The 16,606-nt window shown below is 32.1% G+C and overlaps 1 protein-coding gene across 7 annotated transcripts in view; it reads right to left on the reverse strand.

Moving 5' to 3' along the window:
* The window catches only part of LOC138715072 (uncharacterized), a 91,199-nt gene extending 74,952 nt beyond the window's left edge, over positions 1 to 16,247 (reverse strand). For 4 of the 7 annotated variants that reach the window (XM_069847563.1, XM_069847561.1, XM_069847560.1 and 1 more), the window contains exons 1-2: positions 16,014 to 16,247; positions 1,194 to 1,326 (exon numbers count right to left, since the gene is read on the reverse strand). The gene's annotated coding sequence lies outside the window, so the exon portion shown is untranslated. Of the gene's footprint in view, positions 1 to 1,193; positions 1,327 to 1,429; positions 1,589 to 16,013 lie in introns of those variants that run through there. The other 3 variants (XM_069847562.1, XM_069847558.1, XM_069847559.1) reach the window with 3 other exon arrangements.
* Positions 16,248 to 16,606: the final 359 nt, after the last annotated feature.

The raw sequence follows: 16,606 nt of genomic DNA on the forward strand, positions 1-16,606 counted from the left end.
CAGGTTCAATCCTGGTCAAAGAAAATGGATTTTTATTCCACCACAGTGAATATTGATGGGTATCCCAATCAGACACCAAGAAAGATCATTCTAGAGGTTCTAAAACTAAGTGATGACTGAAATGATTGACAGACAGACAAATAGATGATATTCCAATTTGTTTTGTAGTACCAGAGATGCTGAAATACGTTTTTTAAAATATCTCAAAATCAGTTTTTGTAATGTGGCAATAATTTCTTCACATCTCGCAGAATAAAGTGTGTGCTATTTCCGTATTCATTCATAACAATGAACAAGACACTCATCTGTTTCACATGGACTAAACTGAAAAATTTAAATGCTGTGAGACAATTGATCACACTGATCATATCACACTGCAATTTTTCACAAAACACAATCCAGTCAAAATATATAAAAAAACTATTTCATCAAAAAACATCATCAAACGAACATGAATTACATATAACAAGTCACAGTATTCCCTCCAGACTCTCTGTAAGTGAATAGCAATGCACAAATTATATGTTCTAAAAATATTATTTTCGTCTATAGAAACAGATTTCACACAAGTTTTATATAATTCAAGAGAGACTAATGGACCACTGTCATGCAAATAACAACCAAATGGTAAAGAAAATAAGGAGTGTAGTCCAAAATTTAAGTTCTACAATAATTCTGAAAATTATTTCCAGAATGGAAGAGAAAATAATTTAAATACTGGGTGACAAAGTTTTGATTATCAATAGAAGAAAATATCTGTTACCAGTGTACTTTCATACAAGACATGCAACAAAAACTGCACCTGCTATTATTACTAGATCTTGTACACTGACCCATAAGCAAATGTCAAAATACAAAAACAGACATTATTTACAATTGGAAATAAAAGTTGGTCGACCTGTAACCATTATATGAGAATCTTAAATATCACTATAGTAATCAAACAGATTTCCTACATTGCAAACACAGTATGAAAACTGACATGATCGAGGATGTAACAGACTACCAACTAATTATTTTGCAATTATTAGAAACACATTAGAGAAGATATGAGAATATCAGTATACATATTTTATACATTTCTAGCATCTTAAAAGAATTCCAGTGTTAACTGCAATTTCTGAATAATAGAAGTTGTTATCTAACTGTAAATCTAGTTCACCATTTTTTTTTTCCCCTTTCAGGGCACGTACCTTAACTCTTCTTTAATTTCCGAGTCCAGTAGATTCTACATTTCCTCCGACCCCAAATTTGTCACAAGTCAAACAATTGAATCCATATCTTCTGTGCTTTGGATTTACTTAAAAGTTCATTGAATTCAGTTACCTACAAACCACGAAAAAGAAAAAAATAATGTTTTCATAGAGGAAAATTGAGATTACATAAGCTTACATCTGAGGAGCAGTAACTAACGCGAAATCATACCCACCATCCAAGCATTACTTCAAGGATTTTTAGCGTCAAAATTGTGAAGAAAATGTAGACCAAAGTTTAAGTACTTTCTTCAATATTGGAAATTATTGTTTGTTAATGCATTGACCGAGAACAATCCTATACATATGTCAATCAGGTTGCGATTGTCACAGATTGCAGTGGACCTTCACAGTAATAGTAGTACAATAATAGTGAACCCTGAGAATAGATTTCAAAATAGGTGCAGTATTCAACACAGACTTACTGAAATTTAAACTTTTATCTCACAATCTAAAACTGATGGTGCAGGTTTCTTATCTCTAGAATAACTTCTATATTGAAAGCTTCATTTGGGCATAAATTTTTATTCCTAATTTACAGAAAGTAGCCATAGACAAAAGTAGATTATATTTCTTCAATAAACATTAATATTCCTCAATTTTACGAACTCTTAAAAAATGCATGATTTCAAAAGATATATGAAAGGTTACTTATTTATTAGATATAGAAAACTAATACCTGGGTCATTCCATGTCAAATCAACCAATGAAGAATTTATTTTGGAATGACGTGGTAGCCTGGATTTTGTTAATTTTTTGTATATTTGTACCATACTATAAGATATTTAAAAATTATTTTTTAATTCCAATCATATTCTGTGACACAGTACATGAGGGTAGGTCATCAAAGGGGAACAGAGGTAGAACTTAAAATGAGAAGGATTAAATCCGGCATCAGAATTTGAATTCGGTGTGGCTTAGTGGATAAAACGTCAGCATGTAGAGCTGAAAACCAGGGTTCGAATCCTGGTGCCAGAGAGAATTTTTCTCTGTTCTACCCATTTTCATGATATAAGTGATACTCAAGTTATCAATTTTATTCTGTTATCATTCTTTAGCAATATAAATAATATTCAAGTTATCATTTATATTTTGTTATCATTCTTTAGCGATATAGGCCTAAATAATATTCAAGTTATCACTTATATTCTGTTATCGTTCTTTAGTGATATAAATAATATTCCAGTTATCATTTATATTCTGTTATCATTCTTTAGCAATATAAGTATTAAAGTTATCATTTATACTCTGTTATTGTTCTTTAGTGATATAAATAATATTCAAGTTATCACTTATATTCTGTTACAGTTCTTTAGCGATATAAATAATATTCAAGTTATCACTTATATTCTATTATCATTCTTCAGCGATATAAATAATATTCCAGTTATCATTTATATTCTGTTATCATTCTTTAGCAATATAAGTATTAAAGTTATCATTTATACTCTGTTATTGTTCTTTAGTGATATAAATAATATTCAAGTTATCATTTATATTGTTACAGTTCTTTAGCGATATAAATAATATTCAAGTTATCACTTATATTCAATTATCATTCTTCAGTGATATAAGTAATATTCCAGTTAGCACTTATATTCTGTTATCGTTCTTTAGCGATATAAATAACATAAATTTAATGTTAGGTTAGGAACAATACAGCTGCAAGACACTAGTGTTAGTTTTTTCTTCTTATATTATTACATTATACTATCCTGTAACACAATAAAATGATAAGGAATGGCCAGGATTCGAACCTGAGACGTTAACATCTAAATTCGTTCTTCCGACTGTGCTACAGGGCACAATTAAAGAAGCATATGCGGGAAAATTGGCCCAATCCCCCTCTGAAGATGTCCTGATGATTTGTGGAAGCTCATCCAAGATGCCTGGGATGACGTGATTGAGATCAGTTGCCATTTGAAAAGACTGGTTAATTCCATGCCCACTTGACTGCAAAATGTGATCGAGATGAAAGATATCATGGCTTTTTGTTTTGTTTTGTTTGTTTTTTTTTTTATTATTTTAATTGTTTAAATTTTCTAAGTAAGATGCCAGTAAATTTGTTTAGTTTATGCCACAAAATATATATATTTTTTGAGAATAAAATCTTTCTTTCTTTCTTTCCATTTGCAGCCATGATGTCATAATAAATAATGATAAAGGCATGGCATAATACATTCATAAACCTGATGTTAATTACTAAAACAGTCATAAAAAAAGACAGAAGCAATTATATTCTTTTTCTTAAAATAAAACAAACAAAAAAAAAACATAAAAAGCACCAGGTTGTGTTCAATGCATGTCCTCATGAATACCAGCCAGGAACACTATCACTACACTACAACAGTAACATGCAGAACACTTCAATTATAACTGTAGATATCAGGCCATGTGGTCCAACAACATGTAACATCACCTGTCTCCGAATTGAAGTGAAGATACATGAAGGGAACTTAGAGTCTAGAGAGTAGTCACTTTTTCTTTTGACAGCTGTATCTTTAAGTTATCCTCTGATTGAGTTTCTGGCTGATATGTACATCTATTATTTATCAGGCAGTACATTCACTTGACGATATGTGTCAAGAGGAAAAACAATTGTTTGTATTAATCTGAAGTCTGACTAGTGTAATATGTAGCTGTCGGCGATGTATGCAATGGAGAGGAAAAGGAACTGGCCACCCTACCCCATTATCTCCTGGCCTAGTTGCCTCACAAGTGGTGGCTTCTTGTTATCACTTGTGAGCTTCAGATCTATCATCAGACAGTTGACTAAACAACAACAACAACAACATTTAACTGCAAAATTAAAAAAATTAAAATAAAATAAAAATTCCATCTTTGTGAAAACTCAACATTGAAAAACTGAGGAGTGAATTTTGAAAAAAATGCACAATGTCATGTTATATACACACACACATATATATATATATATATATATATATATATATATATATATAAGCCCTATTCATAAGCTTTAAAATGATACTTTCCACAGGTCTGTAGCTCTCATAGTTCTCTAGTAAATATAATTTAAGTATATGGTGGTCAGCAAATTTTGAGGATTTTAGACATTTGAAAAGAATTCAGTATGTCAAAAAAAGAGAGAGTCCAAATGTTTTAAAAATAAAAACCTTAAAACATCTTATATGTAAATGTACAAATATACAGAAAATGTATCAAATCTGTGGCACTGAAATTTTATGCAATGGTTAATTTGACATGGACTGACCTGTCTACATTTCCAATGTATTTTGATTTAATTAAGTGGAATTAAGTTAAAAAAGAAAATAAATAATTGCATGTGCAAGAGACTAAGAAAAGTACGACGACATTGGACAAGCATTATTATGATCACCCACTGAAGACACGAATGTTTAGACCAGGGGTGACCAATTTTTGTTATTTGGAAGGCCAGTAACTACAAGGATGATCAGTCAAGGGCCATATGTTATACTAAAGACAATTTCTCGAAATACAAATACATTTATATATACAATTTTCAGTAAATACTTCGCTGATTGTTATCTGCTTTCTGCAGTAGTGCTGAGGAACAAACCATTTTAAATATCTATGTTACAGATCTCATATTATATCTCTGGCTCTGTGTAATGTCACATTTGCGGTAGGCAGGAAGAGGAAAAAAAAATAAGTTTGCAATGCTTTTTAATGTTCTGATGCCCACGAGTGAGATAGGCCATTTGAAATTTACTAGTTACTCACCGGCAGAGATATAATACAATATCTGTACTCAAGCTTGATCTCAGTTTTTATTTTTGAGTTTTATTTTTTTGAAAAAAAAAAAAAGTTTATTTACATACATACATACATCATCATCATCATCCTCCTCCTCCTCCTCCTCCTCCTCCTCTTATCGTGTCCTCCTTTCAGAAGGTCGATTCCAAATATGCCTCCATTCATCTCCGTCTTCCCAAGGTTTTTCCTTGTTTATTTCATCCCACTTACATCCCCATTCTTTTAAGTTATATACATACATATGTCGATAAAAACATTGATATTATACACAGGGCTTGAAAGCTGGATAATTTTCAACTGAAATCAACTTATAGAATTTTATCAGATCTTCAGAATCGAAGATTCCTTTCACTGCATTATTAATTCACCAAACTGCAAATCTAGCAGTTCTAATTGCAGTTTCGGTGTACTGTCAACATCACAGAAAAATTGAGATGAGAACAAAGACTTTTCACAATCCATTTTCATAAAATCTACAAATATTTTAATAAAATATTGAATACCCTTGATAACTTCCACACAAAAAGGATCGTTTTGAAAGATGTTTCAGGATATTGGATTTGTAGATCTTTGATTTTAGGAAAGTTCCCCAATTTTTTTTTACAGAAATTTGTTTCTTAAATAACATTAACTTTAACTGAAATGATTCCAATGTACTGTAAGCATCATTGATCTTTGTCTTGTAATAAGCTGTTCATTTCATTCAAATGTTATGTTAAATGTTCACAAGAAATGCTAAGCAGGATAACCAATTGGGGTCACTTAATTCACACAGGCGACCTTTATCTTCAAGAAATTTGCGAATTTTCTCAAGCAAAGCAAAGAACCTTGCCAATATGTAACAGCGGCTCAGCCCTGGTAAATCACATCACCATATTCACTAGGCCTAATATGAACTAATGATCCCGCATGCAACAGTTCAGGTTTCACTGTCGAGACATGCTGAAACAGTTGTGTTTAAGAAATAAAACTCTAAAATCGCTAGCAATTTAATACACAATTTTCAGTTTCTACAAAAAAAAAAAAAATGCAGGCCACATAAAAAGCCATGGAAGGCTGAGTGTGGCCTGCAGACTGTAGAGCCCTGACTTAGATGTATACAGTAATTGAATTACCTATTCTTTTAAGCTAAACAAAGTATTCAGTATTAGTGGAAGGACAATATTATGATGTTAATAAAACTATGTTGGAATGAAAATAGCAGAAGGATGCATGTACCCAACACTCAGACAAGCATCATTTCTACAAATCTCTACCATGAAATATATACAGTTTTTTTTTTTTAATTAACGAATAATGGTAGTTCTGTGTTCTAATATGGAGACATAGCTGCATAGGGAAAGAATAAAGCAATATTCTGCCCAGAATACTAAGCAAATGATGTCTAAAAATATCGGATGTTTCAAGAAGGGCCCCATTACCATAACAGGGTCATTTACTGATCTATATAAATTCAGAATACTTAACGAGTACAGTACCAAAATTTCGTTGGTTGGTATTATTGAAAAATTATTTAAATTATTAACTGTCAACAGTTGCTTGACTAACTTGTCTTCCATGTGTGCATTCAACTATTGCCACTTAAAATATACTGAAAATGTACACTTAATACTTGCAAAAAATAGGTCTACTACCCAGAGGTTTATCCCACATTTAGTAGATCTAACAAAGACACTAAGAATGCATTACTTTTAGAACTACATTAATGGCAACTTCATCTCTCTTTTGGTAGGCTCATGTCAGAACTAAAAGTTTTACTAGGTTAAATAGTGGGGATAAGGGGACATTGCAAAGAGATCTGGATTTGTACAAAGCAAAGACAATAGTTTTTTTTAAGAAAGTTAAAAGCAGGTGAAGACCAGACGAAATCAGATGAGACTACAAATATGCTTTGTTTTGATTTTAAGAAAATATGCTCTGCCCCCACTTACACACCAGTGTTGCATTTTACTCCAGAAAATTGTGGTTTTGATTTTAGGATTTACTCTGGGAAGACGAAAAGATATACTATGTAACCTATACATGGCCTGAGAGCACTGTGAAAAGGAGCTGTAATGAAGTAGTTTCAATGCTATATCATTAGCTATATAAAAATAACAAACCTCAAACTGTAAAACGACTGCTTGTTTTCAGTGATGACAGTTGAGGGAAAAATCAAAATATTATGATGTTCTGATTTTGGTTGTCAATGGTAATAAATGCGAGATTCACTTAAGTTCTTCACAATTTCCCTGAAAGGGGACATACTTATCAGTCTTCTGACAAGCACTTCGTTATGACTGAGAGAAAAAAAAAAACAACGAAAAATAGAAAGGGCTGAAACTTCTGAAGAGTGGAATAGTTTGATGTAAGAGATTATCTATTGTAAGAACTGGAAAATTAAAAAAAATTCAGTGGAGCACTTACATACTATTATAAACTGGTCAATCAATGACAGGTCAATGTAGATAAATAAGTAAAAAAAAAAAATGTATTAAACACCATTATTAATGCAACATAAAACAGGCAAAACATTGTAGTTTTGTAGCATAAAATAATTGAATACCTCCCTCGAAAAAGAGTGTAACATCAAGTTAATGAAATATGTGACTTAGGTGGAAAAAGTTAATTTTTAAGCATTGATTTATAACAATAAATGAATGCATCCAATAGCTGAATAAACTTGTATCCTTGATTAATCACATGGTTCTGCTAGTAAATATAGGTCTAACGAAATATGCCCCTGAAATTATTTTCTTTTCTTCTGAAACGTGTATTATAGATTTGTTGGTTATGCACTTATTCGAGGGAGGTCTTCAATTGGTTTTAGTATTTTATCATTTATTCATTTTTCATGTAATGCACAGATAAGAAAATTACTTGCTAGCAAAGGGCTCTGACAAATAAAACTGGCAATACTGTAATAATGTGATTTAAGAAAGTAAGGAGGAATTCCAGGTTATTGTTGGATGCAGACTGCTTTAAGGAATCTTATATACTTCAAAGCTTACATTGGTAAGTTTTTGTTTGTGTAATTCATGGGTAAATATAACACTGTTCTAATGCCACAACCATTACAAAAAAATAGTAAAAGTTCATTCCAGTAACATAGTCAACTATTTCAAGCTGAAATATGCCTTAATTCACGTTGATGTATTCGGCTTGCTTACAGGTGCTTGAGGGACTATATCAGCTTTTTTCGAAGAATTTCGACGGCAGTTTGCTCTGCCAACATTTCTGAGGGAAGACATTGTGATAACTATGTTGAAAAAATCCTGTCAAATTAGATTAATCACATGGTGCCACACTAATAGCAATTGTAATTTTTCATGCCCTTTTCTTTGTTTCTTTCTTTTTTTTTTTTTTTTAAATTTAATATCTATGTTCATATATATTTTAGATATACTGAGTCTGTAAGGGCTACCCTCAATGGGGAGGGGGGACAGTTTTTGTAATAAAAAGTGAATACCATACTTGTTTTTATATTTTTGGAGAGTGAGGTTAACAGTGTTCTCTATCTAACAATGTATTTTAAATGAGAGTGAGGTAAACAGTGTTCTCTATCTAACAATGTATTTTAAATGAACTTAACTATTATTTCCACTGAAAAAATATGTAACGGGTATGACAAGCAAAATAATGAGATTTAAATATTGTTTATAATCACTGACTACAAAAAATTAATTGATAAACTGTACATTCATTTGCAAAAATATGTAACAAAATAATGAGATTTAAATATTGTTTATAATCACCGACTACAAAAAATTAACTGATAAACCGTACATTCATTTGCAAAAATATGTAAGTACATACTGTATAATAATTATTGTTTTATATAAAATTTCATTAATTTTTAAGCACATAAATTATTTGTGATTGTCTCTTAAGAAAATGAAATTGATGTGTACAAATAGAATGCAAAGATCGAGAAAAAACTTAAGGAAGATCCAGAAAAATGTGAAACTCACTTGGAAAGAGAAAGAAAGAGGGATGCAAAAGAAGAGAAGGGAACTATTACTGAAAAAAACAAAATAGAATGAAGAAACACAAGAGTGATGCCCTTAGACAAAGAAGATGTAGAGCAAAAAGAAGCCAATACCAACCCAGAAAATATCATTGCATCCTGCTGGCTTCTTATAAAACTGTACTCAGTCATTAGGAATAGCCACAAACAGGGTGAAACATCATTTGCCAAACAGTCCCAGGAAGAAATTAGCTGTTACCCGTAAACTAGTTATGGATATAATTCCACCAAAAGAAGAAAGAAGACAACTTTTTAATAAAACAAACAAGGAACTGACAAAAAAAAAATGGTGTAGCAGAACATACAAATAAATTGGTAGAAGAATTGTACTACAAAGACAGCACTATTTGGCAAGCACCTGAATGTAAAGGCACTATATTATCACTTATATGACACGGCACTGGGAAATGCAAACATGTTCCTAAGTGTTATTTTCATCATGTTCATTGGTGAATTATTTCAACCTTTTCAATTACAGTACCCTGATATTAAAATTGAAAGATCATTTTTTAATTTGCACCCACCATTTGTTTTTTCACTTTCTGCATTGCCTCATAACATTTGTGCATGTATCATGAAGATGTCAAATACTTAACTAAACTTAATTCTCTTTCTAAGGTTTTGACTAATTTTCCATCCTTGCCCAAAGACATTTTTTCAAAGTTTCTTGTGACATTCATAGTGAAACATGGATGGGAAATACTTGTGAAAATGCATAAATATAGGCTACTTCAGACATGATGCCTTCAATGCAGAAACATCAATTTTTATTTATTTCTTCCTGTAACAACTACAGGTTGCAATGACAAAGAGTACCCTGATACAATAAATATAAAGTAAATGCCTTGAGGCTCAATGAAACATATTTTTGTTGTTACAGTGAAAAATAACAAACTGAAATAGATTGAAACACATAATAATATACGAAGTAACGTCAAGAAGATGCAAGTTAAAGTCATGGTCCATATGTATAGATGCTTGAAAATAGCTATTGATCCTTTGAGTGTTGCAATTGTTAGATCTCTTAAAATATCTTCATGAAGCCAAAAGCATAAAATTACTTAGTCACACGTTAAAAAGTGTTAAAATTTAAAAAAAAAAAGGTTATATACCTTGGACAGATGGCCCGTTTCGACGCGATGTTGCGTCTTCATCAGTGTCTCCTGAACTACTGGTCAAAAGATTTCCAGAAGTCGACTAGGAACCAGGGTATGGTCCCACAGGCTCTTATCATTAGTCCCGTAATGACGATGGATTCCAGATGATATTTGTCCTTATAAAAATTGATTGAAGGTTCATATATATTCCTTTTTTCCTCGTGTACATCTTCTGGCTGATGTTCATGCGATTCGAATCTCATAGTACGGTCTATGATGTAAACTTTAAGAGAGGGAGATTTATGTGCAATTATGTCGAGTCTTCGATTACTGCCCTCACTGGATATGCCGTGTACTTCTTCATTCAATGAATAACCTTTGTTCTTTAAGGCAGTTGCTATTATACATCTTACTGTAGGATGTCACATATTTCACAGAAGTTCACCATATGGACCGGCCCCCAGGACATGGGCAAGGGTTTCAACCTCCCTGTTGCAACGTCGACAGAGGTTACTGCCCAAAAACCTGCCAGGTACACTATGCACAGCTGATACGTTCGCAGTCATCTTGATCGCTACCTTCCACTCACTACAGGAAAGACCCTTGTGATTCCAGATCCACTTATTGGTAGGGGTATATTGTTGGTATAAGAGCACGCCTTTGCCTTTATGTTTTTTCTGGCTCCAATTCTCAAATCTTTTTCTCTTAATACTTGCTGTACCGTACCTTTCGCGTATCTACAGTGCCACATTTGTCTAAATATTTGCTGATTCGGTGATATTGAGTGTTGTTAGACTGGATGTAATTTCTTGGGATAATTGCCGTGTAGCATGTAGGAAGGAATTATTGGATTTAAGCAATATCTTACATGCATTTATATGTTGTAAGTATGCTGAACAAAATAAACCTAATCCCTTGTGTCTGTATACAAGATATCTGTAGAAAGGTCATTAGGCAGTTGCAATATTTCTTTCAGCACATCCCTTATCATAATATCTGCATCCATTATGAATTTATTAGAGATTTTTTTGGAGGCAATGTCTGAAATGGATATATTAGACTAGGACAGATTGAGGTGTTAATGATGTATTTTTGATTAGCTTGTAAGTGTGGTGAAGAAATAAGCAGTTCTACATTAGTTTGTTCTTAGTTTAGTCGATGTTGAAAGAGGATCAAAATTAATCTCGTCATAAAAGTTGACACCTAGATAGCGAATGAAGTCACCTCTTTGCAAACCAGCTACTTCATTTCCAGACGAGATGTGGAAATTTCCTACAAACAGTTGACCCTTTTTAATACACATGCCTTTACCTTGTTAATGTTAATATCTAGTCCGATTTCATGGAATTATTGAACTGCGTTATTGAAGAATGTTAAAGCGGATTTTTTGTCTTTATCAATGATAAATATCATCTGCAAAGTTCGTTACAGTTGACCTTCAGGTGGACTTAAGTTAAATCCATACTGAGTAGTCATGCTGTGTTCATTTAGTTCGTTCAAAATATGGTCAATGCATAGATTGAAAAGAGTAGGTGACAAGGTGACACATCTCTGAATATGGCGATGAATTTTTTTTTACCATTATTAGATTGAATTGTTGTGATATTGCCTATCTATAAGCTGAAGACAGTTTTGTGAGTTTAGTTGGAATAGGTAATGTGTTTAAGGTATTTCTTAAGTGGTCATTACCTATGTTATCAAAAGCTTTCCTTATATCAATGAAAATAACAGCCAGATCTTTTGCATTTGTTTTAGCTTCACGTAGCAGAGAATCTAGAACTGCAGTGTTGATGTGAGTACCGGTACCAGAGGAGTTGGTGAAACCTCTTTGGTTGGGGTTAAAACTCACGAATTCGCGGATGTCAGTCAAGTACACGTCCAATTACTTTTCTGATCACTGATCATTTATTGTGATAGGCTTCCAGTTTGTTAAATCCATTGTATCACTACCTTTATGGATTAATATGGTTTGGGCTTATTTAAACTTGAAGGGTATGAAGCCAGTTTTTAACATTCATATGGTGATAGAAGCTATTATTTCTGTTGCTGTTTTATTTTTAATTACTCTCACAATGATGTGATCAGGACCAGGCAATGTATCTACTGCTATACTCCTTCGAACTGTCTCAATTTCCTCAGTACAGTACTTATTGTTTCCATGAACATGTCCATTTCAATTCGTTCATCTACTTTTAGAGTGGAAGAATATTCTGTGTGAACCATATGGTTAGGCTGTCCATGTGTATCAGAAAAGTATTTAAATATAGCTTCAGTTAAGTTGAAACTTATATTTTTCTCTACGTTTCAGTCGATCTCTTTTAGTTGCACATTTCGGATTTGTAGTTTGTTTATATTTATTTTGGTTGTCTATGTTAATTTTGTTTTTCCGATATTGGTAGTACTTCTGAGCTGGGTGTTTTGGATCTGGAAGTAAATCGATCTCCATAGCCAAGAATTCAGTCCACAAGTTGACATTAAGATTGTAGTCTTCATCATTAATATCAAGAATAAATCTATCTCACCAGTCTGTCATTTTCTGGTTAAATTCTGTGCACACATTGCGATTTCCAATATTGTTATGTTAAGGGGATGATAGGTTACAAACCGTGTTGTCAGATATCCCAGAACTATGGTTTTGTTTTCCGTGATGTGATAGTAGTCTGACGTATTTCATGATGGACTTTGCTGATATGAATTTTTACCCCGTATTTATTTGAATAGAAAAGGCCACAGTGTGGACACTGAGATGGATCAGAGGCTTTACTCTCCTGTATACTTTGAGAATTATGAGAAGTCTCGCTTTCTCGCAAAGACTTTCCTTGCTAATCAGTATCATTAGTAATACAAACAATGTTGTTAACAGAGTCTTGAGATGACGAATTATGACTTCTAGCTATATGTATGTGAATATCTCTTTTTGTAAAATTTCTATTACAAATGGCACATTTTATTATGTCTGAGGAATTAACAAAAGTTGTGGATGTAAATGGATTAACATCAGTTTCATTAATGACAACATTATAACACTAGTTGCCAATGTAAACAATTTTCATGTGGTTATCAATATTCTATGATTTGAGGGAGGTGGGATATGATGATAGACACTGGATTAATCTTGCTCAGAATAGGGACCGATGGCGGGCTTATGTGAGGGTGGAAATGAACCTCCGGGTTCCTTAAAAGCCAGTAAGTAAGTATCAATATTCTATATTGGAGAAAGAAATAAATATATAATACTTAGATTCACGTGCCATTAACATCATCACACGTTCCCATCAACCTATAGCCTACTTCACATTCGAAATCATAACTAAATAAATTAATTAACTGTTGAAAACTATGAAACTATGAGATCACAAGAAAATAACGAACTAAATATAGCTAGGCCTTTGTATTTCTCGTCATGGCCAACTAGAAATCAGGTTATAGGTTACTTACTGTCAGTGGACATATGATGAATATGGTAAACTTAAATTAAGAGTTAAATGATTCAACTCCTGGGTCACTCAAAATAGTTTCAGGTAACCAAGCAAAGGTGTTCAAGCTGAATGCAGAAGACATTTTTTCATATGTAACTGTCCCCCTATTGGATCTCCGGGTGGGGACAACTTTAGACACATCTCATCGAGGAAACTCCAATACCTTGAAGACCTGCAATGCACTATCTGCAGAAGACACTGTAGCCCAGAAGTACTGGACAGCACGAATGCTAATGACTTCATTGCTAGATGCAAGGCATTGAAACAACAGTAGTTTCGATCAAATAAAAGCCATTTTTCCCAGAGAGACAACATAATGTATTACAAGTTTTAGAAAACTATAGATATATATGGGAAAAATAATATTCTCTATTCAGTGAAATCCATGTGTTCCATTCTTAATAGGTCACATCCGTTACAAAACGGTGTCACGCCCGTTACGCATTATTATTTTTTTACCTTCATATTCCTATTTATTTTATCATCTTTGTATTTTGAGAGTTTTTGCGAATATCTTGGATATATCGTCAATTACTTTCATTTGTTAAGGATTTGACAAATCACAGAGTTTTACAAAAGTCGAATGCTGTGTCCATATACTGTCACATCTGTTACAACACTTTAAGAGCATATACTTCTGTTATCAATCAATTTTCTAAATTTATTTTCTTGTGATTACACTTGAGACCTGGTCTATATTTTAATGACTTTTCTTCAGTTTTTCATGGGAATTGTAAATTTTACTTCTCTGTGTCCGTCACACCCGTTACAATGGATTCACCCAAACAGAATTTTCAATGTGAAGGGCTGAAGGCTTCAAGTTTATGATAAGTACAAACTTTCTGAGTTCAATGTAAACCACAAAACTACAATAAAACCACATACCACATTAAATTGTACTGTATTTGATCACTAGGCCTAGTGAGTTTAAGACGATAGCGCAAAATATATATTTCATAAATATGCCCACAGCACCTGTTTATGTAACTTAATCATCTGTGAAAACTCTAAAACTGAGGGATATTTTAAAACTTATACAGTATTTAAATGTTGAAAATAAACAATATTACTTATAGCTTAAATCTGGCAGAATACAAGCACGACCCACAACAATGAACCTGACAATGAATGTGATTCATTCTTAAAGAGTCTATGATTTCTACTGTTCAATTTCTGAAATCAAAACTTCAGCATTAAACAAACTATTGAAGCATTGTTATTTTGTATTATGTTTGAGAAAGTAGACGAATATATATTTTTTTCAGTATAAGATAGTTCAACAACGGCCCTACTACAACTTTCAATTGCCTGCAGAAAAAAAAATTAAGTTTCATTAAAGTGAATTTTTTGTGAAAATGTTTTAACAATAATGATAATAATATACCCTAATGATAATAATCAGGATGATGATGATGATAATAATAGGCCTAAAATTAATAATAATAATAATAATAATAATAATAATAATAATAATATCTGATAAAGATCACATATTCTATCTTATTTTTTTCATGGCTTTGTTTTTTCTTTCTTCATTCATCCGCCAGTATCCTTTTACAAAATATATTGTCCCTAAAAACAGAATCCAAAAGAACCAACACTATTGTAACCACATGGGTCTATCTAATATCTGTTTAAAATATCACTATTACCAAATATGAAATTTGAATAAAATGCATTTCAAAAATGTTCATAACAATATCCAGGTGAGTCTTAATTAAAGTTCGTGAAATAGCCTATCATAATGTAGATAAAACACGATCAATGTATTTTATTATCAATTAAATTTATAATGAAGTTTTACAAACAATGGTTCATGTGACAAAAAAACCAGGGGTGGCCAATCAACAACTGCTCAAATATCATATACCTACATCCGTTTTTTACGCGTGCGATTAATTTAAAATACCCGTAGTAATTATTTAGCATATGAAGAAAATCATAACTCATAATATCTCTCCTAAACCTAGATAGTAACAAATAATACAGTAAGCAGAGGTTAATGACTACTAAAGGTGTCAATATAATATAATGTAAACAGGTACCACATGTTAAAATATAAAAACAACTTTTAAAACAAATGGAATTTTTTAAATATCAAAATTTGCATATTGAGGTTATGTCCCCAAAACTGTAAACAATATTCAATTATTCACAAAATTTTACAGTAATTCATACACCCAACTATTTACAACTTATTAATATCACGCGGTCTAAATACGTGAACAAGTCCAATAACAAAAGTCAACTGCGTGCTATTAAATGCCAAAATTTCTATTAATCAAATGCATGTATCAAGTAATATTACTGTTTTTCCTAACCGTATAATTTTATTGTTATTATTTTTTCGAAAATAAAGATTGCACAACAACAACAAATAATACAATAATATTAAAACATTTTACAATTTGTAACTACTTACATCTATTTGGCGCAAAGACCGGGACGCCGTAATCAGCCAGCTACTGACGTTTCTACACCTCTATAGAAGATACCAATAAGTAATAAGAAATTCCTGCTGACGTTTATATTACAGCCGTTGTTGTTAAAGTTATATATTCGCAAATAATTCAACAATTTCACAAAAATTGCAGAGCTATTCCACACCAAATATAATTTTGACAAGATGGCTACTTTAGCATCACACATGACCCTCAAATGCACCAATAGCGACAGGTATTTTCACCCGGGAAAAGCACGTCACGACACAACGTTAGTAAATTACAAATAGTCCGACCGAAATAAACAAATTTATTCTACTGGGAGCTTCGGTTCTTATTCACATTTTTAAATCCACGAAGTTTATTTATCCTATACCTTATATTCGCTTGTAGACGCTTTTAAGACACAAGGAATAGAAATAATAAGATTCCCGCCGAAAATATTCATAATTTTAGATTTTTTAAATTATGTGCATTCCTAAAAGAGTTTCACACTTTATATGTGTAATTCTATAAATATAGTACGTTTCTTTACTTGTAAGACATAATGTATTTTTTTTTAAATAATGAACTA

Source organism: Periplaneta americana, chromosome 15 (assembly GCF_040183065.1).
Source record: "Periplaneta americana isolate PAMFEO1 chromosome 15, P.americana_PAMFEO1_priV1, whole genome shotgun sequence".
Lineage (NCBI taxonomy): Eukaryota > Metazoa > Arthropoda > Insecta > Blattodea > Blattidae > Periplaneta > Periplaneta americana.